Here is a 26651-nt window from a genome sequence, read left to right as displayed (position 1 = left end):
AAGTACCTCGTTTTTCCTTTGTCCCTCCTATGAGTGGTGGGCCCATGGAAAGTGGGACCCACGCCCCCCTGTTCGGGCTGCGTCTGGCCGGGCTCTGTGGGTGAAATCCTTGCAAACAGGTGCCGGCCGGCTGGCGCCCGATTTTTCTTAGTTTGTGAGTTCAGCTTTTCTTGTGTTTGGCAGCAATAAATTGCAATGTGTTTCTCCAACAACCTATTTGGGTCTTTGTGGAAAAGACCTATTGGTGCATTTTGATGCCATTCCAGTAAAAGGCCCACATTTCTTTTAGCTGGTAGCGTAGCGGCAAAGACTTGCGACGTGCCATCATGGCCGCAGGCTGCAGAGCCTTGCTCCGGAACGAAATCTTAATGACAATCTTTAGTTAGATCCCTGAATTGCAAGTAAGTCACAGATAGATGAGTTGGATTTTCTCTATTGCAACTTGGGAAGTAAAATGTGAACGTATTGAAGAAGAAACGCTCTTTTAAAACCTGATTGCCCCAGGGAATGGGCTTTTTGACATTTCTGTGTTAACCCTTTGATGCATGAATTATGAAATCTTCAACCATGATTTTTTTTAACAATTTTTTGATTCATCTTTAGGTGTGAATGAAACAAATTTCAACAAATATTTTTTGTAAAAATGTATAATTTACAAATAATTTATTACATGTCCACCTCAGTGAACAGCGTGCAATCTGAACATGAAATATGTTGGCTTGGCTTACCAAAGTCCAAATGGAGGTGCTCAAATGCAATAAAGTCTTCAACAGCTGTGCTTAATAGCAAAAATAAATAAATAACAATTTTGAGTACCTGTCCACTTGAGTGACTATTATGCATGAAAGGGTTAAGGAAAAGTGCAATATGCTGTTGTAACTGTTTGAGGTCTGTAAGGTGTTGTTCCTCAGAAGGGCGAGTGCGTAACAGCACCCTCTGCTGGCTCAAAAGACAAGGACAAAAGCTTACAGCACCTGGTATTCCCAGGCGGTCTCCCATCCAAGTACTAACCAGGCCCAACCCTGCTTAGCTTCCGAGATCAGACGAGATCGGGCGTGTTCAGGGTGGTATGGCCGTAAGCGAAGGCTTGTCTTTCCGTCCTCCGTTTTATGGGTGCAGAGACAGTTGTGCCCTTGGCTGCCATTGAATGGAATGCTGCAATTTGAGGCCTTTCCAGTAAACCGCCCTCATCCCCAGTTTGAGCTGTGTCTGGCCGGGCTCCGTGGGCGAAAGCGGAGAGGGGAGCTTGTGTAGTGACACAGTAGAATAGGTTCATGCGCTTTAATCCAAATTTGTTCACATCGCAGACGTCAGAAAGTACAAACGATATTATTTAACATTTGGATGTACAAAAAGGCCACCTTCACCTCAGTTGAGAGAAGTACCTCGTTTTTCCTTTGTCCCTCCTATGAGTGGTGGGCCCATGGAAAGTGGGACCCACGCCCCCCTGTTCGGGCTGCGTCTGGCCGGGCTCTGTGGGTGAAATCCTTGCAAACAGGTGCCGGCCGGCTGGCGCCCGATTTTTCTTAGTTTGTGAGTTCAGCTTTTCTTGTGTTTGGCAGCAATAAATTGCAATGTGTTTCTCCAACAACCTATTTGGGTCTTTGTGGAAAAGACCTATTGGTGCATTTTGATGCCATTCCAGTAAAAGGCCCACATTTCTTTTAGCTGGTAGCGTAGCGGCAAAGACTTGCGACGTGCCATCATGGCCGCAGGCTGCAGAGCCTTGCTCCGGAACGAAATCTTAATGACAATCTTTAGTTAGATCCCTGAATTGCAAGTAAGTCACAGACAGATGAGTTGGATTTTCTCTATTGCAACTTGGGAAGTAAAATGTGAACGTATTGAAGAAGAAACGCTCTTTTAAAACCTGATTGCCCCAGGGAATGGGCTTTTTGACATTTCTGTGTTAACCTTTTGATGCATGAATTATGAAATCTTCAACCATGATTTTTTTTAACAATTTTTTGATTCATCTTTAGGTGTGAATGAAACAAATTTCAACAAATATTTTTTGTAAAAATGTATAATTTACAAATAATTTATTACATGTCCACCTCAGTGAACAGCGTGCAATCTGAACATGAAATATGTTGGCTTGGCTTACCAAAGTCCAAATGGAGGTGCTCAAATGCAATAAAGTCTTCAACAGCTGTGCTTAATAGCAAAAATAAATAAATAACAATTTTGAGTACCTGTCCACTTGAGTGACTATTATGCATGAAAGGGTTAAGGAAAAGTGCAATATGCTGTTGTAACTGTTTGAGGTCTGTAAGGTGTTGTTCCTCAGAAGGGCGAGTGCGTAACAGCACCCTCTGCTGGCTCAAAAGACAAGGACAAAAGCTTACAGCACCTGGTATTCCCAGGCGGTCTCCCATCCAAGTACTAACCAGACCCGACCCTGCTTAGCTTCCGAGATCAGACGAGATCGGGCGTGTTCAGGGTGGTATGGCCGTAAGCAAAGGCTTGTCCTTCCGTCCTCCGTTTTATGGGTGCAGAGACAGTTGTGCCCTTGGCTGCCATTGAATGGAATGCTGCAATTTGAGGCCTTTCCAGTAAACCGCCCTCATCCCCAGTTTGAGCTGTGTCTGGCCGGGCTCCGTGGGCGAAAGCGGAGAGGGGAGCTTGTGTAGTGACACAGTAGAATAGGTTCATGCGCTTTAATCCAAATTTGTTCACATCGCAGACGTCAGAAAGTACAAACGATATTATTTAACATTTGGATGTACAAAAAGGCCACCTTCACCTCAGTTGAGAGAAGTACCTCGTTTTTCCTTTGTCCCTCCTATGAGTGGTGGGCCCATGGAAAGTGGGACCCACGCCCCCCTGTTCGGGCTGCGTCTGGCCGGGCTCTGTGGGTGAAATCCTTGCAAACAGGTGCCGGCCGGCTGGCGCCCGATTTTTCTTAGTTTGTGAGTTCAGCTTTTCTTGTGTTTGGCAGCAATAAATTGCAATGTGTTTCTCCAACAACCTATTTGGGTCTTTGTGGAAAAGACCTATTGGTGCATTTTGATGCCATTCCAGTAAAAGGCCCACATTTCTTTTAGCTGGTAGCGTAGCGGCAAAGACTTGCGACGTGCCATCATGGCCGCAGGCTGCAGAGCCTTGCTCCGGAACGAAATCTTAATGACAATCTTTAGTTAGATCCCTGAATTGCAAGTAAGTCACAGATAGATGAGTTGGATTTTCTCTATTGCAACTTGGGAAGTAAAATGTGAACGTATTGAAGAAGAAACGCTCTTTTAAAACCTGATTGCCCCAGGGAATGGGCTTTTTGACATTTCTGTGTTAACCCTTTGATGCATGAATTATGAAATCTTCAACCATGATTTTTTTTAACAATTTTTTGATTCATCTTTAGGTGTGAATGAAACAAATTTCAACAAATATTTTTTGTAAAAATGTATAATTTACAAATAATTTATTACATGTCCACCTCAGTGAACAGCGTGCAATCTGAACATGAAATATGTTGGCTTGGCTTACCAAAGTCCAAATGGAGGTGCTCAAATGCAATAAAGTCTTCAACAGCTGTGCTTAATAGCAAAAATAAATAAATAACAATTTTGAGTACCTGTCCACTTGAGTGACTATTATGCATGAAAGGGTTAAGGAAAAGTGCAATATGCTGTTGTAACTGTTTGAGGTCTGTAAGGTGTTGTTCCTCAGAAGGGCGAGTGCGTAACAGCACCCTCTGCTGGCTCAAAAGACAAGGACAAAATCTTACAGCACCTGGTATTCCCAGGCGGTCTCCCATCCAAGTACTAACCAGGCCCGACCCTGCTTAGCTTCCGAGATCAGACGAGATCGGGCGTGTTCAGGGTGGTATGGCCGTAAGCAAAGGCTTGTCCTTCCGTCCTCCGTTTTATGGGTGCAGAGACAGTTGTGCCCTTGGCTGCCATTGAATGGAATGCTGCAATTTGAGGCCTTTCCAGTAAACCGCCCTCATCCCCAGTTTGAGCTGTGTCTGGCCGGGCTCCGTGGGCGAAAGCGGAGAGGGGAGCTTGTGTAGTGACACAGTAGAATAGGTTCATGCGCTTTAATCCAAATTTGTTCACATCGCAGACGTCAGAAAGTACAAACGATATTATTTAACATTTGGATGTACAAAAAGGCCACCTTCACCTCAGTTGAGAGAAGTACCTCGTTTTTCCTTTGTCCCTCCTATGAGTGGTGGGCCCATGGAAAGTGGGACCCACGCCCCCCTGTTCGGGCTGCGTCTGGCCGGGCTCTGTGGGTGAAATCCTTGCAAACAGGTGCCGGCCGGCTGGCGCCCGATTTTTCTTAGTTTGTGAGTTCAGCTTTTCTTGTGTTTGGCAGCAATAAATTGCAATGTGTTTCTCCAACAACCTATTTGGGTCTTTGTGGAAAAGACCTATTGGTGCATTTTGATGCCATTCCAGTAAAAGGCCCACATTTCTTTTAGCTGGTAGCGTAGCGGCAAAGACTTGCGACGTGCCATCATGGCCGCAGGCTGCAGAGCCTTGCTCCGGAACGAAATCTTAATGACAATCTTTAGTTAGATCCCTGAATTGCAAGTAAGTCACAGATAGATGAGTTGGATTTTCTCTATTGCAACTTGGGAAGTAAAATGTGAACGTATTGAAGAAGAAACGCTCTTTTAAAACCTGATTGCCCCAGGGAATGGGCTTTTTGACATTTCTGTGTTAACCCTTTGATGCATGAATTATGAAATCTTCAACCATGATTTTTTTTTAACAATTTTTTGATTCATCTTTAGGTGTGAATGAAACAAATTTCAACAAATATTTTTTGTAAAAATGTATAATTTACAAATAATTTATTACATGTCCACCTCAGTGAACAGCGTGCAATCTGAACATGAAATATGTTGGCTTGGCTTACCAAAGTCCAAATGGAGGTGCTCAAATGCAATAAAGTCTTCAACAGCTGTGCTTAATAGCAAAAATAAATAAATAACAATTTTGAGTACCTGTCCACTTGAGTGACTATTATGCATGAAAGGGTTAAGGAAAAGTGCAATATGCTGTTGTAACTGTTTGAGGTCTGTAAGGTGTTGTTCCTCAGAAGGGCGAGTGCGTAACAGCACCCTCTGCTGGCTCAAAAGACAAGGACAAAATCTTACAGCACCTGGTATTCCCAGGCGGTCTCCCATCCAAGTACTAACCAGGCCCGACCCTGCTTAGCTTCCGAGATCAGACGAGATCGGGAGTGTTCAGGGTGGTATGGCCGTAAGCGAAGGCTTGTCCTTCCGTCCTCCGTTTTATGGGTGCAGAGACAGTTGTGCCCTTGGCTGCCATTGAATGGAATGCTGCAATTTGAGGCCTTTCCAGTAAACCGCCCTCATCCCCAGTTTGAGCTGTGTCTGGCCGGGCTCCGTGGGCGAAAGCGGAGAGGGGAGCTTGTGTAGTGACACAGTAGAATAGGTTCATGCGCTTTAATCCAAATTTGTTCACATCGCAGACGTCAGAAAGTACAAACGATATTATTTAACATTTGGATGTACAAAAAGGCCACCTTCACCTCAGTTGAGAGAAGTACCTCGTTTTTCCTTTGTCCCTCCTATGAGTGGTGGGCCCATGGAAAGTGGGACCCACGCCCCCCTGTTCGGGCTGCGTCTGGCCGGGCTCTGTGGGTGAAATCCTTGCAAACAGGTGTCGGCCGGCTGGCGCCCGATTTTTCTTAGTTTGTGAGTTCAGCTTTTCTTGTGTTTGGCAGCAATAAATTGCAATGTGTTTCTCCAACAACCTATTTGGGTCTTTGTGGAAAAGACCTATTGGTGCATTTTGATGCCATTCCAGTAAAAGGCCCACATTTCTTTTAGCTGGTAGCGTAGCGGCAAAGACTTGCGACGTGCCATCATGGCCGCAGGCTGCAGAGCCTTGCTCCGGAACGAAATCTTAATGACAATCTTTAGTTAGATCCCTGAATTGCAAGTAAGTCACAGATAGATGAGTTGGATTTTCTCTATTGCAACTTGGGAAGTAAAATGTGAACGTATTGAAGAAGAAACGCTCTTTTAAAACCTGATTGCCCCAGGGAATGGGCTTTTTGACATTTCTGTGTTAACCTTTTGATGCATGAATTATGAAATCTTCAACCATGATTTTTTTTTAACAATTTTTTGATTCATCTTTAGGTGTGAATGAAACAAATTTCAACAAATATTTTTTTTAAAAATGTATAATTTACAAATAATTTATTACATGTCCACCTCAGTGAACAGCGTGCAATCTGAACATGAAATATGTTGGCTTGGCTTACCAAAGTCCAAATGGAGGTGCTCAAATGCAATAAAGTCTTCAACAGCTGTGCTTAATAGCAAAAATAAATATATAACAATTTTGAGTACCTGTCCACTTGAGTGACTATTATGCATGAAAGGGTTAAGGAAAAGTGCAATATGCTGTTGTAACTGTTTGAGGTCTGTAAGGTGTTGTTCCTCAGAAGGGCGAGTGCGTAACAGCACCCTCTGCTGGCTCAAAAGACAAGGACAAAAGCTTACAGCACCTGGTATTCCCAGGCGGTCTCCCATCCAAGTACTAACCAGGCCCGACCCTGCTTAGCTTCCGAGATCAGACGAGATCGGGCGTGTTCAGGGTGGTATGGCCGTAAGAGAAGGCTTGTCCTTCCGTCCTCCGTTTTATGGGTGCAGAGACAGTTGTGCCCTTGGCTGCCATTGAATGGAATGCTGCAATTTGAGGCCTTTCCAGTAAACCGCCCTCATCCCCAGTTTGAGCTGTGTCTGGCCGGGCTCCGTGGGCGAAAGCGGAGAGGGGAGCTTGTGTAGTGACACAGTAGAATAGGTTCATGCGCTTTAATCCAAATTTGTTCACATCGCAGACGTCAGAAAGTACAAACGATATTATTTAACATTTGGATGTACAAAAAGGCCACCTTCACCTCAGTTGAGAGAAGTACCTCGTTTTTCCTTTGTCCCTCCTATGAGTGGTGGGCCCATGGAAAGTGGGACCCACGCCCCCCTGTTCGGGCTGCGTCTGGCCGGGCTCTGTGGGTGAAATCCTTGCAAACAGGTGCCGGCCGGCTGGCGCCCGATTTTTCTTAGTTTGTGAGTTCAGCTTTTCTTGTGTTTGGCAGCAATAAATTGCAATGTGTTTCTCCAACAACCTATTTGGGTCTTTGTGGAAAAGACCTATTGGTGCATTTTGATGCCATTCCAGTAAAAGGCCCACATTTCTTTTAGCTGGTAGCGTAGCGGCAAAGACTTGCGACGTGCCATCATGGCCGCAGGCTGCAGAGCCTTGCTCCGGAACGAAATCTTAATGACAATCTTTAGTTAGATCCCTGAATTGCAAGTAAGTCACAGATAGATGAGTTGGATTTTCTCTATTGCAACTTGGGAAGTAAAATGTGAACGTATTGAAGAAGAAACGCTCTTTTAAAACCTGATTGCCCCAGGGAATGGGCTTTTTGACATTTCTGTGTTAACCCTTTGATGCATGAATTATGAAATCTTCAACCATGATTTTTTTTAACAATTTTTTGATTCATCTTTAGGTGAGAATGAAACAAATTTCAACAAATATTTTTTGTAAAAATGTATAATTTACAAATAATTTATTACATGTCCACCTCAGTGAACAGCGTGCAATCTGAACATGAAATATGTTGGCTTGGCTTACCAAAGTCCAAATGGAGGTGCTCAAATGCAATAAAGTCTTCAACAGCTGTGCTTAATAGCAAAAATAAATAAATAACAATTTTGAGTACCTGTCCACTTGAGTGACTATTATGCATGAAAGGGTTAAGGAAAAGTGCAATATGCTGTTGTAACTGTTTGAGGTCTGTAAGGTGTTGTTCCTCAGAAGGGCGAGTGCGTAACAGCACCCTCTGCTGGCTCAAAAGACAAGGACAAAAGCTTACAGTACCTGGTATTCCCAGGCGGTCTCCCATCCAAGTACTAACCAGGCCCGACCCTGCTTAGCTTCCGAGATCAGACGAAATCGGGCGTGTTCAGGGTGGTATGGCCGTAAGCAAAGGCTTGTCCTTCCGTCCTCCGTTTTATGGGTGCAGAGACAGTTGTGCCCTTGGCTGCCATTGAATGGAATGCTGCAATTTGAGGCCTTTCCAGTAAACCGCCCTCATCCCCAGTTTGAGCTGTGTCTGGCCGGGCTCCGTGGGCGAAAGCGGAGAGGGGAGCTTGTGTAGTGACACAGTAGAATAGGTTCATGCGCTTTAATCCAAATTTGTTCACATCGCAGACGTCAGAAAGTACAAACGATATTATTTAACATTTGGATGTACAAAAAGGCCACCTTCACCTCAGTTGAGAGAAGTACCTCGTTTTTCCTTTGTCCCTCCTATGAGTGGTGGGCCCATGGAAAGTGAGACCCACGCCCCCCTGTTCGGGCTGCGTCTGGCCGGGCTCTGTGGGTGAAATCCTTGCAAACAGGTGCCGGCCGGCTGGCGCCCGATTTTTCTTAGTTTGTGAGTTCAGCTTTTCTTGTGTTTGGCAGCAATAAATTGCAATGTGTTTCTCCAACAACCTATTTGGGTCTTTGTGGAAAAGACCTATTGGTGCATTTTGATGCCATTCCAGTAAAAGGCCCACATTTCTTTTAGCTGGTAGCGTAGCGGCAAAGACTTGCGACGTGCCATCATGGCCGCAGGCTGCAGAGCCTTGCTCCGGAACGAAATCTTAATGACAATCTTTAGTTAGATCCCTGAATTGCAAGTAAGTCACAGATAGATGAGTTGGATTTTCTCTATTGCAACTTGGGAAGTAAAATGTGAACGTATTGAAGAAGAAACGCTCTTTTAAAACCTGATTGCCCCAGGGAATGGGCTTTTTGACATTTCTGTGTTAACCCTTTGATGCATGAATTATGAAATCTTCAACCATGATTTTTTTTAACAATTTTTTTATTCATCTTTAGGTGTGAATGAAACAAATTTCAACAAATATTTTTTGTAAAAATGTATAATTTACAAATAATTTATTACATGTCCACCTCAGTGAACAGCGTGCAATCTGAACATGAAATATGTTGGCTTGGCTTACCAAAGTCCAAATGGAGGTGCTCAAATGCAATAAAGTCTTCAACAGCTGTGCTTAATAGCAAAAATAAATAAATAACAATTTTGAGTACCTGTCCACTTGAGTGACTATTATGCATGAAAGGGTTAAGGAAAAGTGCAATATGCTGTTGTAACTGTTTGAGGTCTGTAAGGTGTTGTTCCTCAGAAGGGCGAGTGCGTAACAGCACCCTCTGCTGGCTCAAAAGACAAGGACAAAAGCTTACAGCACCTGGTATTCCCAGGCGGTCTCCCATCCAAGTACTAACCAGGCCCGACCCTGCTTAGCTTCCGAGATCAGACGAGATCGGGCGTGTTCAGGGTGGTATGGCCGTAAGAGAAGGCTTGTCCTTCCGTCCTCCGTTTTATGGGTGCAGAGACAGTTGTGCCCTTGGCTGCCATTGAATGGAATGCTGCAATTTGAGGCCTTTCCAGTAAACCGCCCTCATCCCCAGTTTGAGCTGTGTCTGGCCGGGCTCCGTGGGCGAAAGCGGAGAGGGGAGCTTGTGTAGTGACACAGTAGAATAGGTTCATGCGCTTTAATCCAAATTTGTTCACATCGCAGACGTCAGAAAGTACAAACGATATTATTTAACATTTGGATGTACAAAAAGGCCACCTTCACCTCAGTTGAGAGAAGTACCTCGTTTTTCCTTTGTCCCTCCTATGAGTGGTGGGCCCATGGAAAGTGGGACCCACGCCCCCCTGTTCGGGCTGCGTCTGGCCGGGCTCTGTGGGTGAAATCCTTGCAAACAGGTGCCGGCCGGCTGGCGCCCGATTTTTCTTAGTTTGTGAGTTCAGCTTTTCTTGTGTTTGGCAGCAATAAATTGCAATGTGTTTCTCCAACAACCTATTTGGGTCTTTGTGGAAAAGACCTATTGGTGCATTTTGATGCCATTCCAGTAAAAGGCCCACATTTCTTTTAGCTGGTAGCGTAGCGGCAAAGACTTGCGACGTGCCATCATGGCCGCAGGCTGCAGAGCCTTGCTCCGGAACGAAATCTTAATGACAATCTTTAGTTAGATCCCTGAATTGCAAGTAAGTCACAGATAGATGAGTTGGATTTTCTCTATTGCAACTTGGGAAGTAAAATGTGAACGTATTGAAGAAGAAACGCTCTTTTAAAACCTGATTGCCCCAGGGAATGGGCTTTTTGACATTTCTGTGTTAACCCTTTGATGCATGAATTATGAAATCTTCAACCATGATTTTTTTTAACAATTTTTTGATTCATCTTTAGGTGAGAATGAAACAAATTTCAACAAATATTTTTTGTAAAAATGTATAATTTACAAATAATTTATTACATGTCCACCTCAGTGAACAGCGTGCAATCTGAACATGAAATATGTTGGCTTGGCTTACCAAAGTCCAAATGGAGGTGCTCAAATGCAATAAAGTCTTCAACAGCTGTGCTTAATAGCAAAAATAAATAAATAACAATTTTGAGTACCTGTCCACTTGAGTGACTATTATGCATGAAAGGGTTAAGGAAAAGTGCAATATGCTGTTGTAACTGTTTGAGGTCTGTAAGGTGTTGTTCCTCAGAAGGGCGAGTGCGTAACAGCACCCTCTGCTGGCTCAAAAGACAAGGACAAAAGCTTACAGCACCTGGTATTCCCAGGCGGTCTCCCATCCAAGTACTAACCAGGCCCGACCCTGCTTAGCTTCCGAGATCAGACGAGATCGGGCGTGTTCAGGGTGGTATGGCCGTAAGCGAAGGCTTGTCCTTCCGTCCTCCATTTTATGGGTGCAGAGACAGTTGTGCCCTTGGCTGCCATTGAATGGAATGCTGCAATTTGAGGCCTTTCCAGTAAACCGCCCTCATCCCCAGTTTGAGCTGTGTCTGGCCGGGCTCCGTGGGCGAAAGCGGAGAGGGGAGCTTGTGTAGTGACACAGTAGAATAGGTTCATGCGCTTTAATCCAAATTTGTTCACATCGCAGACGTCAGAAAGTACAAACGATATTATTTAACATTTGGATGTACAAAAAGGCCACCTTCACCTCAGTTGAGAGAAGTACCTCGTTTTTCCTTTGTCCCTCCTATGAGTGGTGGGCCCATGGAAAGTGGGACCCACGCCCCCCTGTTCGGGCTGCGTCTGGCCGGGCTCTGTGGGTGAAATCCTTGCAAACAGGTGCCGGCCGGCTGGCGCCCGATTTTTCTTAGTTTGTGAGTTCAGCTTTTCTTGTGTTTGGCAGCAATAAATTGCAATGTGCTTCTCCAACAACCTATTTGGGTCTTTGTGGAAAAGACCTATTGGTGCATTTTGATGCCATTCCAGTAAAAGGCCCACATTTCTTTTAGCTGGTAGCGTAGCGGCAAAGACTTGCGACGTGCCATCATGGCCGCAGGCTGCAGAGCCTTGCTCCGGAACGAAATCTTAATGACAATCTTTAGTTAGATCCCTGAATTGCAAGTAAGTCACAGATAGATGAGTTGGATTTTCTCTATTGCAACTTGGGAAGTAAAATGTGAACGTATTGAAGAAGAAACGCTCTTTTAAAACCTGATTGCCCCAGGGAATGGGCTTTTTGACATTTCTGTGTTAACCCTTTGATGCATGAATTATGAAATCTTCAACCATGATTTTTTTTTAACAATTTTTTGATTCATCTTTAGGTGTGAATGAAACAAATTTCAACAAATATTTTTTGTAAAAATGTATAATTTACAAATAATTTATTACATGTCCACCTCAGTGAACAGCGTGCAATCTGAACATGAAATATGTTGGCTTGGCTTACCAAAGTCCAAATGGAGGTGCTCAAATGCAATAAAGTCTTCAACAGCTGTGCTTAATAGCAAAAATAAATAAATAACAATTTTGAGTACCTGTCCACTTGAGTGACTATTATGCATGAAAGGGTTAAGGAAAAGTGCAATATGCTGTTGTAACTGTTTGAGGTCTGTAAGGTGTTGTTCCTCAGAAGGGCGAGTGCGTAACAGCACCCTCTGCAGGCTCAAAAGACAAGGACAAAAGCTTACAGCACCTGGTATTCCCAGGCGGTCTCCCATCCAAGTACTAACCAGGCCCGACCCTGCTTAGCTTCCGAGATCAGACGAGATCGGGCGTGTTCAGGGTGGTATGGCCGTAAGCAAAAGCTTGTCCTTCCGTCCTCCGTTTTATGGGTGCAGAGACAGTTGTGCCCTTGGCTGCCATTGAATGGAATGCTGCAATTTGAGGCCTTTCCAGTAAACCGCGTTCATCCCCAGTTTGAGCTGTGTCTGGCCGGGCTCCGTGGGCGAAAGCGGAGAGGGGAGCTTGTGTAGTGACACAGTAGAATAGGTTCATGCGCTTTAATCCAAATTTGTTCACATCGCAGACGTCAGAAAGTACAGACGATATTATTTAACATTTGGATGTACAAAAAGGCCACCTTCACCTCAGTTGAGAGAAGTACCTCGTTTTTCCTTTGTCCCTCCTATGAGTGGTGGGCCCATGGAAAGTGGGACCCACGCCCCCCTGTTCGGGCTGCGTCTGGCCGGGCTCTGTGGGTGAAATCCTTGCAAACAGGTGCCGGCCGGCTGGCGCCCGATTTTTCTTAGTTTGTGAGTTCAGCTTTTCTTGTGTTTGGCAGCAATAAATTGCAATGTGTTTCTCCAACAACCTATTTGGGTCTTTGTGGAAAAGACCTATTGGTGCATTTTGATGCCATTCCAGTAAAAGGCCCACATTTCTTTTAGCTGGTAGCGTAGCGGCAAAGACTTGCGACGTGCCATCATGGCCGCAGGCTGCAGAGCCTTGCTCCGGAACGAAATCTTAATGACAATCTTTAGTTAGATCCCTGAATTGCAAGTAAGTCACAGATAGATGAGTTGGATTTTCTCTATTGCAACTTGGGAAGTAAAATGTGAACGTATTGAAGAAGAAACGCTCTTTTAAAACCTGATTGCCCCAGGGAATGGGCTTTTTGACATTTCTGTGTTAACCCTTTGATGCATGAATTATGAAATCTTCAACCATGATTTTTTTTTAACAATTTTTTGATTCATCTTTAGGTGTGAATGAAACAAATTTCAACAAATATTTTTTGTAAAAATGTATAATTTACAAATAATTTATTACATGTCCACCTCAGTGAACAGCGTGCAATCTGAACATGAAATATGTTGGCTTGGCTTACCAAAGTCCAAATGGAGGTGCTCAAATGCAATAAAGTCTTCAACAGCTGTGCTTAATAGCAAAAATAAATAAATAACAATTTTGAGTACCTGTCCACTTGAGTGACTATTATGCATGAAAGGGTTAAGGAAAAGTGCAATATGCTGTTGTAACTGTTTGAGGTCTGTAAGGTGTTGTTCCTCAGAAGGGCGAGTGCGTAACAGCACCCTCTGCTGGCTCAAAAGACAAGGACAAAAGCTTACAGCACCTGGTATTCCCAGGCGGTCTCCCATCCAAGTACTAACCAGGCCCGACCCTGCTTAGCTTCCGAGATCAGACGAGATCGGGCGTGTTCAGGGTGGTATGGCCGTAAGAGAAGGCTTGTCCTTCCGTCCTCCGTTTTATGGGTGCAGAGACAGTTGTGCCCTTGGCTGCCATTGAATGGAATGCTGCAATTTGAGGCCTTTCCAGTAAACCGCCCTCATCCCCAGTTTGAGCTGTGTCTGGCCGGGCTCCGTGGGCGAAAGCGGAGAGGGGAGCTTGTGTAGTGACACAGTAGAATAGGTTCATGCGCTTTAATCCAAATTTGTTCACATCGCAGACGTCAGAAAGTACAAACGATATTATTTAACATTTGGATGTACAAAAAGGCCACCTTCACCTCAGTTGAGAGAAGTACCTCGTTTTTCCTTTGTCCCTCCTATGAGTGGTGGGCCCATGGAAAGTGGGACCCACGCCCCCCTGTTCGGGCTGCGTCTGGCCGGGCTCTGTGGGTGAAATCCTTGCAAACAGGTGCCGGCCGGCTGGCGCCCGATTTTTCTTAGTTTGTGAGTTCAGCTTTTCTTGTGTTTGGCAGCAATAAATTGCAATGTGTTTCTCCAACAACCTATTTGGGTCTTTGTGGAAAAGACCTATTGGTGCATTTTGATGCCATTCCAGTAAAAGGCCCACATTTCTTTTAGCTGGTAGCGTAGCGGCAAAGACTTGCGACGTGCCATCATGGCCGCAGGCTGCAGAGCCTTGCTCCGGAACGAAATCTTAATGACAATCTTTAGTTAGATCCCTGAATTGCAAGTAAGTCACAGATAGATGAGTTGGATTTTCTCTATTGCAACTTGGGAAGTAAAATGTGAACGTATTGAAGAAGAAACGCTCTTTTAAAACCTGATTGCCCCAGGGAATGGGCTTTTTGACATTTCTGTGTTAACCCTTTGATGCATGAATTATGAAATCTTCAACCATGATTTTTTTTAAACAATTTTTTTATTCATCTTTAGGTGTGAATGAAACAAATTTCAACAAATATTTTTTGTAAAAATGTATAATTTACAAATAATTTATTACATGTCCACCTCAGTGAACAGCGTGCAATCTGAACATGAAATATGTTGGCTTGGCTTACCAAAGTCCAAATGGAGGTGCTCAAATGCAATAAAGTCTTCAACAGCTGTGCTTAATAGCAAAAATAAATAAATAACAATTTTGAGTACCTGTCCACTTGAGTGACTATTATGCATGAAAGGGTTAAGGAAAAGTGCAATATGCTGTTGTAACTGTTTGAGGTCTGTAAGGTGTTGTTCCTCAGAAGGGCGAGTGCGTAACAGCACCCTCTGCTGGCTCAAAAGACAAGGACAAAAGCTTACAGCACCTGGTATTCCCAGGCGGTCTCCCATCCAAGTACTAACCAGGCCCGACCCTGCTTAGCTTCCGAGATCAGACGAGATCGGGCGTGTTCAGGGTGGTATGGCCGTAAGAGAAGGCTTGTCCTTCCGTCCTCCGTTTTATGGGTGCAGAGACAGTTGTGCCCTTGGCTGCCATTGAATGGAATGCTGCAATTTGAGGCCTTTCCAGTAAACCGCCCTCATCCCCAGTTTGAGCTGTGTCTGGCCGGGCTCCGTGGGCGAAAGCGGAGAGGGGAGCTTGTGTAGTGACACAGTAGAATAGGTTCATGCGCTTTAATCCAAATTTGTTCACATCGCAGACGTCAGAAAGTACAAACGATATTATTTAACATTTGGATGTACAAAAAGGCCACCTTCACCTCAGTTGAGAGAAGTACCTCGTTTTTCCTTTGTCCCTCCTATGAGTGGTGGGCCCATGGAAAGTGGGACCCACGCCCCCCTGTTCGGGCTGCGTCTGGCCGGGCTCTGTGGGTGAAATCCTTGCAAACAGGTGCCGGCCGGCTGGCGCCCGATTTTTCTTAGTTTGTGAGTTCAGCTTTTCTTGTGTTTGGCAGCAATAAATTGCAATGTGTTTCTCCAACAACCTATTTGGGTCTTTGTGGAAAAGACCTATTGGTGCATTTTGATGCCATTCCAGTAAAAGGCCCACATTTCTTTTAGCTGGTAGCGTAGCGGCAAAGACTTGCGACGTGCCATCATGGCCGCAGGCTGCAGAGCCTTGCTCCGGAACGAAATCTTAATGACAATCTTTAGTTAGATCCCTGAATTGCAAGTAAGTCACAGATAGATGAGTTGGATTTTCTCTATTACAACTTGGGAAGTAAAATGTGAACGTATTGAAGAAGAAACGCTCTTTTAAAACCTGATTGCCCCAGGGAATGGGCTTTTTGACATTTCTGTGTTAACCCTTTGATGCATGAATTATGAAATCTTCAACCATGATTTTTTTTAAACAATTTTTTTATTCATCTTTAGGTGTGAATGAAACAAATTTCAACAAATATTTTTTGTAAAAATGTATAATTTACAAATAATTTATTACATGTCCACCTCAGTGAACAGCGTGCAATCTGAACATGAAATATGTTGGCTTGGCTTACCAAAGTCCAAATGGAGGTGCTCAAATGCAATAAAGTCTTCAACAGCTGTGCTTAATAGCAAAAATAAATAAATAACAATTTTGAGTACCTGTCCACTTGAGTGACTATTATGCATGAAAGGGTTAAGGAAAAGTGCAATATGCTGTTGTAACTGTTTGAGGTCTGTAAGGTGTTGTTCCTCAGAAGGGCGAGTGCGTAACAGCACCCTCTGCTGGCTCAAAAGACAAGGACAAAAGCTTACAGCACCTGGTATTCCCAGGCGGTCTCCCATCCAAGTACTAACCAGGCCCGACCCTGCTTAGCTTCCGAGATCAGACGAGATCGGGCGTGTTCAGGGTGGTATGGCCGTAAGAGAAGGCTTGTCCTTCCGTCCTCCGTTTTATGGGTGCAGAGACAGTTGTGCCCTTGGCTGCCATTGAATGGAATGCTGCAATTTGAGGCCTTTCCAGTAAACCGCCCTCATCCCCAGTTTGAGCTGTGTCTGGCCGGGCTCCGTGGGCGAAAGCGGAGAGGGGAGCTTATGTAGTGACACAGTAGAATAGGTTCATGCGCTTTAATCCAAATTTGTTCACATCGCAGACGTCAGAAAGTACAAACGATATTATTTAACATTTGGATGTACAAAAAGGCCACCTTCACCTCAGTTGAGAGAAGTACCTCGTTTTTCCTTTGTCCCTCCTATGAGTGGTGGGCCCATGGAAAGTGGGACCCACGCCCCCCTGTTCGGGCTGCGTCTGGCCGGGCTCTGTGGGTGAAATCCTTGCAAACAGGTGCCGGCCGGCTGGCGCCCGATTTTTCTTAGTTTGTGAGTTCAGCTTTTCTTGTGTTTGGCAGCAATAAATTGCAATGTGTTTCTCCAACAACCTATTTGGGTCTTTGTGGAAAAGACCTATTGGTGCATTTTGATGCCATTCCAGTAAAAGGCCCACATTTCTTTTAGCTGGTAGCGTAGCGGCAAAGACTTGCGACGTGCCATCATGGCCGCAGGCTGCAGAGCCTTGCTCCGGAACGAAATCTTAATGACAATCTTTAGTTAGATCCCTGAATTGCAAGTAAGTCACAGATAGATGAGTTGGATTTTCTCTATTGCAACTTGGGAAGTAAAATGTGAACGTATTGAAGAAGAAACGCTCTTTTAAAACCTGATTGCCCCAGGGAATGGGCTTTTTGACATTTCTGTGTTAACCCTTTGATGCATGAATTATGAAATCTTCAACCATTATTTTTTTTAAACAATTTTTTTATTCATCTTTAGGTGTGAATGAAACAAATTTCAACAAATATTTTTTGTAAAAATGTATAATTTACAAATAATTTATTACATGTCCACCTCAGTGAACAGTGTGCAATCTGAACATGAAATATGTTGGCTTGGCTTACCAAAGTCCAAACGGAGGTGCTCAAATGCAATAAAGTCTTCAACAGCTGTGCTTAATAGCAAAAATAAATAAATAACAATTTTGAGTACCTGTCCACTTGAGTGACTATTATGCATGAAAGGGTTAAGGAAAAGTGCAATATGCTGTTGTAACTGTTTGAGGTCTGTAAGGTGTTGTTCCTCAGAAGGGCGAGTGCGTAACAGCACCCTCTGCTGGCTCAAAAGACAAGGACAAAAGCTTACAGCACCTGGTATTCCCAGGCGGTCTCCCATCCAAGTACTAACCAGGCCCGACCCTGCTTAGCTTCCGAGATCAGACGAGATCGGGCGTGTTCAGGGTGGTATGGCCGTAAGAGAAGGCTTGTCCTTCCGTCCTCCGTTTTATGGGTGCAGAGACAGTTGTGCCCTTGGCTGCCATTGAATGGAATGCTGCAATTTGAGGCCTTTCCAGTAAACCGCCCTCATCCCCAGTTTGAGCTGTGTCTGGCCGGGCTCCGTGGGCGAAAGCGGAGAGGGGAGCTTGTGTAGTGACACAGTAGAATAGGTTCATGCGCTTTAATCCAAATTTGTTCACATCGCAGACGTCAGAAAGTACAAACGATATTATTTAACATTTGGATGTACAAAAAGGCCAGCTTCACCTCAGTTGAGAGAAGTACCTCGTTTTTCCTTTGTCCCTCCTATGAGTGGTGGGCCCATGGAAAGTGGGACCCACGCCCCCCTGTTCGGGCTGCGTCTGGCCGGGCTCTGTGGGTGAAATCCTTGCAAACAGGTGCCGGCCGGCTGGCGCCCGATTTTTCTTAGTTTGTGAGTTCAGCTTTTCTTGTGTTTGGCAGCAATAAATTGCAATGTGTTTCTCCAACAACCTATTTGGGTCTTTGTGGAAAAGACCTATTGGTGCATTTTGATGCCATTCCAGTAAAAGGCCCACATTTCTTTTAGCTGGTAGCGTAGCGGCAAAGACTTGCGACGTGCCATCATGGCCGCAGGCTGCAGAGCCTTGCTCCGGAACGAAATCTTAATGACAATCTTTAGTTAGATCCCTGAATTGCAAGTAAGTCACAGATAGATGAGTTGGATTTTCTCTATTGCAACTTGGGAAGTAAAATGTGAACGTATTGAAGAAGAAACGCTCTTTTAAAACCTGATTGCCCCAGGGAATGGGCTTTTTGACATTTCTGTGTTAACCCTTTGATGCATGAATTATGAAATCTTCAACCATGATTTTTTTTAAACAATTTTTTTATTCATCTTTAGGTGTGAATGAAACAAATTTCAACAAATATTTTTTGTAAAAATGTATAATTTACAAATAATTTATTACATGTCCACCTCAGTGAACAGCGTGCAATCTGAACATGAAATATGTTGGCTTGGCTTACCAAAGTCCAAATGGAGGTGCTCAAATGCAATAAAGTCTTCAACAGCTGTGCTTAATAGCAAAAATAAATAAATAACAATTTTGAGTACCTGTCCACTTGAGTGACTATTATGCATGAAAGGGTTAAGGAAAAGTGCAATATGCTGTTGTAACTGTTTGAGGTCTGTAAGGTGTTGTTCCTCAGAAGGGCGAGTGCGTAACAGCACCCTCTGCTGGCTCAAAAGACAAGGACAAAAGCTTACAGCACCTGGTATTCCCAGGCGGTCTCCCATCCAAGTACTAACCAGGCCCGACCCTGCTTAGCTTCCGAGATCAGACGAGATCGGGCGTGTTCAGGGTGGTATGGCCGTAAGAGAAGGCTTGTCCTTCCGTCCTCCATTTTATGGGTGCAGAGACAGTTGTGCCCTTGGCTGCCATTGAATGGAATGCTGCAATTTGAGGCCTTTCCAGTAAACCGCCCTCATCCCCAGTTTGAGCTGTGTCTGGCCGGGCTCCGTGGGCGAAAGCGGAGAGGGGAGCTTGTGTAGTGACACAGTAGAATAGGTTCATGCGCTTTAATCCAAATTTGTTCACATCGCAGACGTCAGAAAGTACAAACGATATTATTTAACATTTGGATGTACAAAAAGGCCACCTTCACCTCAGTTGAGAGAAGTACCTCGTTTTTCCTTTGTCCCTCCTATGAGTGGTGGGCCCATGGAAAGTGGGACCCACGCCCCCCTGTTCGGGCTGCGTCTGGCCGGGCTCTGTGGGTGAAATCCTTGCAAACAGGTGCCGGCCGGCTGGCGCCCGATTTTTCTTAGTTTGTGAGTTCAGCTTTTCTTGTGTTTGGCAGCAATAAATTGCAATGTGTTTCTCCAACAACCTATTTGGGTCTTTGTGGAAAAGACCTATTGGTGCATTTTGATGCCATTCCAGTAAAAGGCCCACATTTCTTTTAGCTGGTAGCGTAGCGGCAAAGACTTGCGACGTGCCATCATGGCCGCAGGCTGCAGAGCCTTGCTCCGGAACGAAATCTTAATGACAATCTTTAGTTAGATCCCTGAATTGCAAGTAAGTCACAGATAGATGAGTTGGATTTTCTCTATTGCAACTTGGGAAGTAAAATGTGAACGTATTGAAGAAGAAACGCTCTTTTAAAACCTGATTGCCCCAGGGAATGGGCTTTTTGACATTTCTGTGTTAACCCTTTGATGCATGAATTATGAAATCTTCAACCATGATTTTTTTTAACAATTTTTTGATTCATCTTTAGGTGAGAATGAAACAAATTTCAACAAATATTTTTTGTAAAAATGTATAATTTACAAATAATTTATTACATGTCCACCTCAGTGAACAGCGTGCAATCTGAACATGAAATATGTTGGCTTGGCTTACCAAAGTCCAAATGGAGGTGCTCAAATGCAATAAAGTCTTCAACAGCTGTGCTTAATAGCAAAAATAAATAAATAACAATTTTGAGTACCTGTCCACTTGAGTGACTATTATGCATGAAAGGGTTAAGGAAAAGTGCAATATGCTGTTGTAACTGTTTGAGGTCTGTAAGGTGTTGTTCCTCAGAAGGGCGAGTGCGTAACAGCACCCTCTGCTGGCTCAAAAGACAAGGACAAAAGCTTACAGCACCTGGTATTCCCAGGCGGTCTCCCATCCAAGTACTAACCAGGCCCGACCCTGCTTAGCTTCCGAGATCAGACGAGATCAGGCGTGTTCAGGGTGGTATGGCCGTAAGCGAAGGCTTGTCGTTCCGTCCTCCATTTTATGGGTGCAGAGACAGTTGTGCCCTTGGCTGCCATTGAATGGAATGCTGCAATTTGAGGCCTTTCCAGTAAACCGCCCTCATCCCCAGTTTGAGCTGTGTCTGGCCGGGCTCCGTGGGCGAAAGCGGGGAGGGGAGCTTGTGTAGTGACACAGTAGAATAGGTTCATGCGCTTTAATCCAAATTTGTTCACATCGCAGACGTCAGAAAGTACAAACGATATTATTTAACATTTGGATGTACAAAAAGGCCACCTCCACCTCAGTTGAGAGAAGTACCTCGTTTTTCCTTTGTCCCTCCTATGAGTGGTGGGCCCATGGAAAGTGGGACCCACGCCCCCCTGTTCGGGCTGCGTCTGGCCGGGCTCTGTGGGTGAAATCCTTGCAAACAGGTGCCGGCCGGCTGGCGCCCGATTTTTCTTAGTTTGTGAGTTCAGCTTTTCTTGTGTTTGGCAGCAATAAATTGCAATGTGTTTCTCCAACAACCTATTTGGGTCTTTGTGGAAAAGACCTATTGGTGCATTTTGATGCCATTCCAGTAAAAGGCCCACATTTCTTTTAGCTGGTAGCGTAGCGGCAAAGACTTGCGACGTGCCATCATGGCCGCAGGCTGCAGAGCCTTGCTCCGGAACGAAATCTTAATGACAATCTTTAGTTAGATCCCTGAATTGCAAGTAAGTCACAGATAGATGAGTTGGATTTTCTCTATTGCAACTTGGGAAGTAAAATGTGAACGTATTGAAGAAGAAACGCTCTTTTAAAACCTGATTGCCCCAGGGAATGGGCTTTTTGACATTTCTGTGTTAACCCTTTGATGCATGAATTATGAAATCTTCAACCATGATTTTTTTTAACAATTTTTTGATTCATCTTTAGGTGTGAATGAAACAAATTTCAACAAATATTTTTTGTAAAAATGTATAATTTACAAATAATTTATTACATGTCCACCTCAGTGAACAGCGTGCAATCTGAACATGAAATATGTTGGCTTGGCTTACCAAAGTCCAAATGGAGGTGCTCAAATGCAATAAAGTCTTCAACAGCTGTGCTTAATAGCAAAAATAAATAAATAACAATTTTGAGTACCTGTCCACTTGAGTGACTATTATGCATGAAAGGGTTAAGGAAAAGTGCAATATGCTGTTGTAACTGTTTGAGGTCTGTAAGGTGTTGTTCCTCAGAAGGGCGAGTGCGTAACAGCACCCTCTGCTGGCTCAAAAGACAAGGACAAAAGCTTACAGCACCTGGTATTCCCAGGCGGTCTCCCATCCAAGTACTAACCAGGCCCGACCCTGCTTAGCTTCCGAGATCAGACGAGATCGGGCGTGTTCAGGGTGGTATGGCCGTAAGCAAAGGCTTGTCCTTCCGTCCTCCGTTTTATGGGTGCAGAGACAGTTGTGCCCTTGGCTGCCATTGAATGGAATGCTGCAATTTGAGGCCTTTCCAGTAAACCGCCCTCATCCCCAGTTTGAGCTGTGTCTGGCCGGGCTCCGTGGGCGAAAGCGGAGAGGGGAGCTTGTGTAGTGACACAGTAGAATAGGTTCATGCGCTTTAATCCAAATTTGTTCACATCGCAGACGTCAGAAAGTACAGACGATATTATTTAACATTTGGATGTACAAAAAGGCCACCTTCACCTCAGTTGAGAGAAGTACCTCGTTTTTCCTTTGTCCCTCCTATGAGTGGTGGGCCCATGGAAAGTGGGACCCACGCCCCCCTGTTCGGGCTGCGTCTGGCCGGGCTCTGTGGGTGAAATCCTTGCAAACAGGTGCCGGCCGGCTGGCGCCCGATTTTTCTTAGTTTGTGAGTTCAGCTTTTCTTGTGTTTGGCAGCAATAAATTGCAATGTGTTTCTCCAACAACCTATTTGGGTCTTTGTGGAAAAGACCTATTGGTGCATTTTGATGCCATTCCAGTAAAAGGCCCACATTTCTTTTAGCTGGTAGCGTAGCGGCAAAGACTTGCGACGTGCCATCATGGCCGCAGGCTGCAGAGCCTTGCTCCGGAACGAAATCTTAATGACAATCTTTAGTTAGATCCCTGAATTGCAAGTAAGTCACAGATAGATGAGTTGGATTTTCTCTATTGCAACTTGGGAAGTAAAATGTGAACGTATTGAAGAAGAAACGCTCTTTTAAAACCTGATTGCCCCAGGGAATGGGCTTTTTGACATTTCTGTGTTAACCCTTTGATGCATGAATTATGAAATCTTCAACCATGATTTTTTTTTAACAATTTTTTGATTCATCTTTAGGTGTGAATGAAACAAATTTCAACAAATATTTTTTGTAAAAATGTATAATTTACAAATAATTTATTACATGTCCACCTCAGTGAACAGCGTGCAATCTGAACATGAAATATGTTGGCTTGGCTTACCAAAGTCCAAATGGAGGTGCTCAAATGCAATAAAGTCTTCAACAGCTGTGCTTAATAGCAAAAATAAATAAATAACAATTTTGAGTACCTGTCCACTTGAGTGACTATTATGCATGAAAGGGTTAAGGAAAAGTGCAATATGCTGTTGTAACTGTTTGAGGTCTGTAAGGTGTTGTTCCTCAGAAGGGCGAGTGCGTAACAGCACCCTCTGCTGGCTCAAAAGACAAGGACAAAAGCTTACAGCACCTGGTATTCCCAGGCGGTCTCCCATCCAAGTACTAACCAGGCCCGACCCTGCTTAGCTTCCGAGATCAGACGAGATCGGGCGTGTTCAGGGTGGTATGGCCGTAAGCGAAGGCTTGTCCTTCCGTCCTCCGTTTTATGGGTGCAGAGACAGTTGTGCCCTTGGCTGCCATTGAATGGAATGCTGCAATTTGAGGCCTTTCCAGTAAACCGCCCTCATCCCCAGTTTGAGCTGTGTCTGGCCGGGCTCCGTGGGCGAAAGCGGAGAGGGGAGCTTGTGTAGTGACACAGTAGAATAGGTTCATGCGCTTTAATCCAAATTTGTTCACATCGCAGACGTCAGAAAGTACAAACGATATTATTTAACATTTGGATGTACAAAAAGGCCACCTTCACCTCAGTTGAGAGAAGTACCTCGTTTTTCCTTTGTCCCTCCTATGAGTGGTGGGCCCATGGAAAGTGGGACCCACGCCCCCCTGTTCGGGCTGCGTCTGGCCGGGCTCTGTGGGTGAAATCCTTGCAAACAGGTGCCGGCCGGCTGGCGCCCGATTTTTCTTAGTTTGTGAGTTCAGCTTTTCTTGTGTTTGGCAGCAATAAATTGCAATGTGTTTCTCCAACAACCTATTTGGGTCTTTGTGGAAAAGACCTATTGGTGCATTTTGATGCCATTCCAGTAAAAGGCCCACATTTCTTTTAGCTGGTAGCGTAGCGGCAAAGACTTGCGACGTGCCATCATGGCCGCAGGCTGCAGAGCCTTGCTCCGGAACGAAATCTTAATGACAATCTTTAGTTAGATCCCTGAATTGCAAGTAAGTCACAGATAGATGAGTTGGATTTTCTCTATTGCAACTTGGGAAGTAAAATGTGAACGTATTGAAGAAGAAACGCTCTTTTAAAACCTGATTGCCCCAGGGAATGGGCTTTTTGACATTTCTGTGTTAACCCTTTGATGCATGAATTATGAAATCTTCAACCATGATTTTTTTTAAACAATTTTTTGATTCATCTTTAGGTGTGAATGAAACAAATTTCAACAAATATTTTTTGTAAAAATGTATAATTTACAAATAATTTATTACATGTCCACCTCAGTGAACAGCGTGCAATCTGAGCATGAAATATGTTGGCTTGGCTTACCAAAGTCCAAATGGAGGTGCTCAAATGCAATAAAGTCTTCAACAGCTGTGCTTAATAGCAAAAATAAATAAATAACAATTTTGAGTACCTGTCCACTTGAGTGACTATTATGCATGAAAGGGTTAAGGAAAAGTGCAATATGCTGTTGTAACTGTTTGAGGTCTGTAAGGTGTTGTTCCTCAGAAGGGCGAGTGCGTAACAGCACCCTCTGCTGGCTCAAAAGACAAGGACAAAAGCTTACAGCACCTGGTATTCCCAGGCGGTCTCCCATCCAAGTACTAACCAGGCCCGACCCTGCTTAGCTTCCGAGATCAGACGAGATCGGGCGTGTTCAGGGTGGTATGGCCGTAAGAGAAGGCTTGTCCTTCCGTCCTCCGTTTTATGGGTGCAGAGACAGTTGTGCCCTTGGCTGCCATTGAATGGAATGCTGCAATTTGAGGCCTTTCCAGTAAACCGCCCTCATCCCCAGTTTGAGCTGTGTCTGGCCGGGCTCCGTGGGCGAAAGCGGAGAGGGGAGCTTGTGTAGTGACACAGTAGAATAGGTTCATGCGCTTTAATCCAAATTTGTTCACATCGCAGACGTCAGAAAGTACAAACGATATTATTTAACATTTGGATGTACAAAAAGGCCACCTTCACCTCAGTTGAGAGAAGTACCTCGTTTTTCCTTTGTCCCTCCTATGAGTGGTGGGCCCATGGAAAGTGGGACCCACGCCCCCCTGTTCGGGCTGCGTCTGGCCGGGCTCTGTGGGTGAAATCCTTGCAAACAGGTGCCGGCCGGCTGGCGCCCGATTTTTCTTAGTTTGTGAGTTCAGCTTTTCTTGTGTTTGGCAGCAATAAATTGCAATGTGTTTCTCCAACAACCTATTTGGGTCTTTGTGGAAAAGACCTATTGGTGCATTTTGATGCCATTCCAGTAAAAGGCCCACATTTCTTTTAGCTGGTAGCGTAGCGGCAAAGACTTGCGACGTGCCATCATGGCCGCAGGCTGCAGAGCCTTGCTCCGGAACGAAATCTTAATGACAATCTTTAGTTAGATCCCTGAATTGCAAGTAAGTCACAGATAGATGAGTTGGATTTTCTCTATTGCAACTTGGGAAGTAAAATGTGAACGTATTGAAGAAGAAACGCTCTTTTAAAACCTGATTGCCCCAGGGAATGGGCTTTTTGACATTTCTGTGTTAACCCTTTGATGCATGAATTATGAAATCTTCAACCATGATTTTTTTTAACAATTTTTTGATTCATCTTTAGGTGAGAATGAAACAAATTTCAACAAATATTTTTTGTAAAAATGTATAATTTACAAATAATTTATTACATGTCCACCTCAGTGAACAGCGTGCAATCTGAACATGAAATATGTTGGCTTGGCTTACCAAAGTCCAAATGGAGGTGCTCAAATGCAATAAAGTCTTCAACAGCTGTGCTTAATAGCAAAAATAAATAAATAACAATTTTGAGTACCTGTCCACTTGAGTGACTATTATGCATGAAAGGGTTAAGGAAAAGTGCAATATGCTGTTGTAACTGTTTGAGGTCTGTAAGGTGTTGTTCCTCAGAAGGGCGAGTGCGTAACAGCACCCTCTGCTGGCTCAAAAGACAAGGACAAAATCTTACAGCACCTGGTATTCCCAGGCGGTCTCCCATCCAAGTACTAACCAGGCCCGACCCTGCTTAGCTTCCGAGATCAAACGAGATCGTGCGAGTTCAGGGTGGTATGGCCGTATGCAAAGGCTTGTCCTTCCGTCCTCCGTTTAATGGGTCCTTAGACAGTTGTGCCCTTGGCTGCCATTGAATGGAATGCTGCAATTTGAGGCCTTTCCAGTAAACCGCCCTCATCCCCAGTTTGAGCTGTGTCTGGCCGGGCTCCGTGGGCGAAAGCGGAGAGGGGAGCTTGTGTAGTGACACAGTAGAATAGGTTCATGCGCTTTAATCCAAATTTGTTCACATCGCAGACGTCAGAAAGTACAAACGATATTATTTAACATTTGGATGTACAAAAAGGCCACCTTCACCTCAGTTGAGAGAAGTACCTCGTTTTTCCTTTGTCCCTCCTATGAGTGGTGGGCCCATGGAAAGTGGGACCCACGCCCCCCTGTTCGGGCTGCGTCTGGCCGGGCTCTGTGGGTGAAATCCTTGCAAACAGGTGCCGGCCGGCTGGCGCCCGATTTTTCTTAGTTTGTGAGTTCAGCTTTTCTTGTGTTTGGCAGCAATAAATTGCAATGTGTTTCTCCAACAACCTATTTGGGTCTTTGTGGAAAAGACCTATTGGTGCATTTTGATGCCATTCCAGTAAAAGGCCCACATTTCTTTTAGCTGGTAGCGTAGCGGCAAAGACTTGCGACGTGCCATCATGGCCGCAGGCTGCAGAGCCTTGCTCCGGAACGAAATCTTAATGACAATCTTTAGTTAGATCCCTGAATTGCAAGTAAGTCACAGATAGATGAGTTGGATTTTCTCTATTGCA

General features: G+C 44.5%; 19 non-coding genes across 19 annotated transcripts; all 19 read right to left on the bottom strand.

Annotated features, from left to right (window-relative positions):
• Positions 1-962: 962 nt before the first annotated feature.
• On the bottom strand, positions 963-1081 carry LOC139068283 (5S ribosomal RNA). Its single transcript, XR_011519882.1, has one exon. It is a non-coding gene; the product is annotated as a 5S ribosomal RNA (ribosomal RNA).
• A 1260-nt stretch (positions 1082-2341) lies between these two features.
• Positions 2342-2460, bottom strand: LOC139068200 (5S ribosomal RNA). The gene has a single exon (XR_011519799.1). It is a non-coding gene; the product is annotated as a 5S ribosomal RNA (ribosomal RNA).
• A 1260-nt stretch (positions 2461-3720) lies between these two features.
• On the bottom strand, positions 3721-3839 carry LOC139068207 (5S ribosomal RNA). The gene has a single exon (XR_011519806.1). It is a non-coding gene; the product is annotated as a 5S ribosomal RNA (ribosomal RNA).
• Positions 3840-5100: 1261 nt separating this feature from the next.
• On the bottom strand, positions 5101-5219 carry LOC139068211 (5S ribosomal RNA). Its single transcript, XR_011519810.1, has one exon. It is a non-coding gene; the product is annotated as a 5S ribosomal RNA (ribosomal RNA).
• Positions 5220-6480: 1261 nt separating this feature from the next.
• LOC139068168 (5S ribosomal RNA) lies at positions 6481-6599 on the bottom strand. The gene has a single exon (XR_011519767.1). It is a non-coding gene; the product is annotated as a 5S ribosomal RNA (ribosomal RNA).
• A 1260-nt stretch (positions 6600-7859) lies between these two features.
• Positions 7860-7978, bottom strand: LOC139068263 (5S ribosomal RNA). The gene has a single exon (XR_011519862.1). It is a non-coding gene; the product is annotated as a 5S ribosomal RNA (ribosomal RNA).
• A 1260-nt stretch (positions 7979-9238) lies between these two features.
• On the bottom strand, positions 9239-9357 carry LOC139068167 (5S ribosomal RNA). The gene has a single exon (XR_011519766.1). It is a non-coding gene; the product is annotated as a 5S ribosomal RNA (ribosomal RNA).
• Positions 9358-10617: 1260 nt separating this feature from the next.
• Positions 10618-10736, bottom strand: LOC139066846 (5S ribosomal RNA). The gene has a single exon (XR_011519599.1). It is a non-coding gene; the product is annotated as a 5S ribosomal RNA (ribosomal RNA).
• A 1261-nt stretch (positions 10737-11997) lies between these two features.
• LOC139066835 (5S ribosomal RNA) lies at positions 11998-12116 on the bottom strand. Its single transcript, XR_011519597.1, has one exon. It is a non-coding gene; the product is annotated as a 5S ribosomal RNA (ribosomal RNA).
• A 1261-nt stretch (positions 12117-13377) lies between these two features.
• On the bottom strand, positions 13378-13496 carry LOC139068166 (5S ribosomal RNA). Its single transcript, XR_011519765.1, has one exon. It is a non-coding gene; the product is annotated as a 5S ribosomal RNA (ribosomal RNA).
• A 1261-nt stretch (positions 13497-14757) lies between these two features.
• Positions 14758-14876, bottom strand: LOC139068165 (5S ribosomal RNA). The gene has a single exon (XR_011519764.1). It is a non-coding gene; the product is annotated as a 5S ribosomal RNA (ribosomal RNA).
• Positions 14877-16137: 1261 nt separating this feature from the next.
• LOC139068164 (5S ribosomal RNA) lies at positions 16138-16256 on the bottom strand. The gene has a single exon (XR_011519763.1). It is a non-coding gene; the product is annotated as a 5S ribosomal RNA (ribosomal RNA).
• A 1261-nt stretch (positions 16257-17517) lies between these two features.
• Positions 17518-17636, bottom strand: LOC139068162 (5S ribosomal RNA). Its single transcript, XR_011519761.1, has one exon. It is a non-coding gene; the product is annotated as a 5S ribosomal RNA (ribosomal RNA).
• A 1261-nt stretch (positions 17637-18897) lies between these two features.
• On the bottom strand, positions 18898-19016 carry LOC139068161 (5S ribosomal RNA). Its single transcript, XR_011519760.1, has one exon. It is a non-coding gene; the product is annotated as a 5S ribosomal RNA (ribosomal RNA).
• A 1260-nt stretch (positions 19017-20276) lies between these two features.
• LOC139068143 (5S ribosomal RNA) lies at positions 20277-20395 on the bottom strand. Its single transcript, XR_011519742.1, has one exon. It is a non-coding gene; the product is annotated as a 5S ribosomal RNA (ribosomal RNA).
• A 1260-nt stretch (positions 20396-21655) lies between these two features.
• Positions 21656-21774, bottom strand: LOC139066824 (5S ribosomal RNA). The gene has a single exon (XR_011519596.1). It is a non-coding gene; the product is annotated as a 5S ribosomal RNA (ribosomal RNA).
• A 1261-nt stretch (positions 21775-23035) lies between these two features.
• On the bottom strand, positions 23036-23154 carry LOC139066813 (5S ribosomal RNA). Its single transcript, XR_011519595.1, has one exon. It is a non-coding gene; the product is annotated as a 5S ribosomal RNA (ribosomal RNA).
• Positions 23155-24415: 1261 nt separating this feature from the next.
• LOC139068160 (5S ribosomal RNA) lies at positions 24416-24534 on the bottom strand. The gene has a single exon (XR_011519759.1). It is a non-coding gene; the product is annotated as a 5S ribosomal RNA (ribosomal RNA).
• Positions 24535-25794: 1260 nt separating this feature from the next.
• On the bottom strand, positions 25795-25913 carry LOC139068337 (5S ribosomal RNA). The gene has a single exon (XR_011519936.1). It is a non-coding gene; the product is annotated as a 5S ribosomal RNA (ribosomal RNA).
• Between the last annotated feature and the right edge of the window lie 738 nt (positions 25914-26651).

The sequence above is a fragment of the Nothobranchius furzeri genome, chromosome 2, assembly GCF_043380555.1.
Source record: "Nothobranchius furzeri strain GRZ-AD chromosome 2, NfurGRZ-RIMD1, whole genome shotgun sequence".
NCBI lineage: Eukaryota > Metazoa > Chordata > Actinopteri > Cyprinodontiformes > Nothobranchiidae > Nothobranchius > Nothobranchius furzeri.
The sequence above is the reverse complement of the archived record's forward strand: the minus strand, read 5'-3'. Positions and strand labels throughout refer to the sequence as shown.